Genomic DNA, 3,728 nt, shown 5'->3' with positions numbered 1-3,728 from the left:
AGATATATATGCCCCATCCACTTCGTGAATGGCATCATGATGAAATTATACCCACCTCTTTTCATACCTGCCTTCTGCATCTTCTCGAGAACAGATATGAATAGTAAAAAATGGATACATTAAAAAAAATATACAAACTGTGGGCCTGATTCAGACCCGCTTGTGAGCGCTGAGCGCTCGCAAGCGGTTCGATGTTGCCCAAGTGCGCATGAGCACGACGGAGGTGGCTCCATCGTGCGCATGCGCGAGACCCGAATAACGACGGCCAAGCCGTCGTTATGGGTCTCGCACCAAAGTGGTTGTGCTGTCGATGGTGATTGACAGCACGCCCCCTTTGGTGGGCGTGCCGGGGGCGTGGCTGTCCAGACGGAGGCATTCCCATGGGAATGCCTACCGCCTGGGCCGGCCCCACTGACATCACTAGTGATGTCAGTGGGAGTGCTTTTGGCTCTGATAGAGCCAAAAGCACTCAGGGCTTGCGGCAGCGAGACCCTACCGCAAGGGTCTCGTCGCAAGCCCGATGGTCGCGATGGTCTTGACCATCGCAACCATCATTTTGGCCGCTTGCTATAGCTGTGGGTGGTCACCCACAGCTATGCGAGCGGCTAGGAGGCCGCTCCAAAAAGTAAGAGGGACGGCCCTGATTCAGAGCGAGCGCTCTGTCAGAGCGTACAGCTCTGTATCAGGGCCAGTGTTCAATTTAACATCCAAAACATTTTTCTAAATTGGAAACAAAAAAAGACATACTGTAGTGCTATTTCTTTAGTTACTGTGGTATCACTTATAAAGTCTATATGGTAAAAAAATTATCTATATATACCATTTTTCTTATACAGTAATTTCTATACAATATATAGAATAAATTAACATATAAAAATAACGTAAAAGTAACTAATTCATAAAGAACAATAGCACACAATACAACATGATTTTCACTTAGCACTATGGTCTGTCACTTCACTCCAATTATATAATTCATATATTATTTATTAGCAGATGAAATAAATAAATAAAAAGAATAAATAGTAGTAAACTTTACATTTAAACATATTCTTTATAAAGTCCACTTTTGTGTCAAATAAATCCTGTTGAATTTGCATCCAAATCCAGAACAGAAAAGTTTGTTGGCCACTTTTAAAATGGCAATGTTATTTAAGGTTATACCCCGGGAGGGTTAGCTTGGTTGAACAGCCTTCATGTCACAGAAAACACAATGTTAGTGTGTTGTAGTGCAGGTACTGTACACTTCAGTCACGCAGACATTATGCTGCTGTTCAGTACTATTTTCCAGAGGTGCCCTTATGCAGAGTGCATTTGAATTACAGCAGTTCTATTGTTAGATAGATAATTCTTATAAGAACATCCCAGTCAGTGCTAACATTAAAAAGCTACAACACTTTGGGCCTAATTCAGATGTGCACGTTGTGTCGATGCCGCACTCACGAGGCCGATGTTTTCAGTCTGTACATGCAATCAAGATGCAGATCAAAATTGCACGCAGAGAGATGCTATTTCAGTGGGGTGTTTCATGGAGGTAACATGGGGATGGCTAGCCAGACATGGTGTGTCGCGGTCAGTGATTGCATCCAAAGACATACATGCATCTGACACTGGCGGCCATGTTCAGACGTCAAAATTACAGCTGCCATAGGGTAGGTGCAATATTCTATGTTGCGACTGATGGTGTAACAATGGGTTGTGATGGAATAGAATACCAATGTGGCCACCAGTGGGGGTCTCAGTAGGCTAAAAACCGGTTGCAGCATTTGCATAATGATGCAGTCACTGTTGTGTCCACCACTGAATCAGGCCCTTTATCTGCAGTTAAGATCCATTTTTGCAGGGGACTTACTTTATGCTTCTTCCAGTAAGTGCCGGCATTAAAAATCTATAAAACTATGTTTCCTCCAGTAGTGCCTTTGGAAATCATGGTGCCCAGTACAAATGAAAAATCAGGGCTTCTACATCCTCAATTCACTCCTCCACCACCTCAAAGGTCTGGTGGACAGATAGGTGTGGCATTGAGTCATGGTAAAGGTAGCAAGCACATGCAATGAAACTCTCTACATGGTACTGATGTCCCCCAGATCTCAGTACACTCCATCAGACCTCCTGATGAGCTATCAGGCCTGCCCGTGTGACATATATATAGTGGCAAAGAGTGTTCTTTGCCATGTTCTGCTATAAAGAACATGACTCATTCTCTGTGTAAAGATGTTGTTCCCTGCTGGATAGCTTTAAAACCCAGTGGCTCCACATGGGTCTGATGGCGTGTGTCTGTGTGAGGCATAAATCATTCTGGGAGTCAAGGGGAAGGTGCTCCTGATGCTGAATTAGTCGGCCAGTTGATAGAGATAGAGAAAGTTTGTTGCTGTGTGTATTGTGAACAAAGCATTCATTTGAAATACTGTTAAAACCAACTTAAAGGGGAAGTTTATTTGTTTTTTGGTGTGTTTTTAGAAGGTAATACGCACTGGCCGCTGGCAGCTAGTTTATATTGGCGTCAAAACACTGGCTTGCTGGTGCATGATAAGAGAGGCCTAATTTCACTACTCAGTCAGCTCAGAGAGCAAGATGGAGGAAATCCTCTGAGCCTTAACTAATCTAGCTGTGGCACAACAGGCTCAGCAAGCCCAGATGCTAGAATTCGCTTAGGCCCAGCTGGAGAGCAACAAACTGCTGTGGGCAGAGCTCAGTCAGCTGTGAGCAGGCCTGCCATAATGCAGAAGATGACACCATCAGATGATGTTGAGGCATTTCTGTTGTCCTTTGAGAGGATGGCGGCTTGGCTTAAATGACCAATAAAGGATTGGGTGGCACAATTGGTTCCTTGTTTGTCAGGTGAAGCACAGCAGGCCTATATGAATGTGCCAGAAGCTCAAGAGGCGAATTATCAGCAGGTAAAGACCGCAATTCTGGAGATAGTAGGAGTGACAGTGCCTGGGAAAGCACACCATTTTGAGGACTGGTGATATAGGCCAGGGACCGCAACATGTGCTCAGCTAGCCAATCTGACTAAGTTAACCCAGGGTTAACCCAGAGTTGGTTAGAGGCCGAACAAAACCTGCTGGATAGGATCCTGAAAATCCTGGCAATTGACCATTGTGTGCAGAACCTAAAGCAGGAGCTGCAAAGAGGGGTTCTGCAAAGCAATCTGCAGTCATTTGAGGAGCTTGTGGTGGCCATTGACCGGTATTGCACCCTGGGATATTTGGCCCAAACAGCAAAGAGGGTTGTCAGGCGATATTCAGAAAAGAATCAGCACAAGATGTGGGCACAGAGCGGAGGGTGACCACAGAAGGGTGCTTTAAGTGTGGCAAATCGGGACACTTTCAAAGGAATTGTCCAAGTTGGCAGGAACCGGTGAATTGTTTGTTTGGGTGACAGGGTCCCACATTCCCTGTCTGTGTGACCATGTCCTCATCCCTGGATAGCCCACTGCTGTTCCGAGTACCAATCCTGATAGAGAAACAGGCAGTGTTGGCTTTGATGGATTCGGGCAGTGAAGTCACCTTTGTGTCCAGCACTCTTGTTTCAGAGGTACCGATGGACCAGCTGCCATCTGTAAAGGTCCTGTGTGTCCACAAGGAATATGACCATGCCTGTCTTCTCATGACCATGAGGGGACAAGTGGTGCAATGATAGCGGCAATAGCACTAAGGTTGCCGTATTCCCTAATTCTGCGGAGAGACTTTTGGGAGATTATACTCAACTGGATCGGTCTGGAC

The sequence above is a fragment of the Taudactylus pleione genome, unplaced genomic scaffold (genome assembly GCF_031769625.1).
Source record: "Taudactylus pleione unplaced genomic scaffold, aTauple2 ptg000093l, whole genome shotgun sequence".
NCBI classification, from domain to species: domain Eukaryota; kingdom Metazoa; phylum Chordata; class Amphibia; order Anura; family Myobatrachidae; genus Taudactylus; species Taudactylus pleione.
This window is presented reverse-complemented; position numbering follows the sequence as displayed.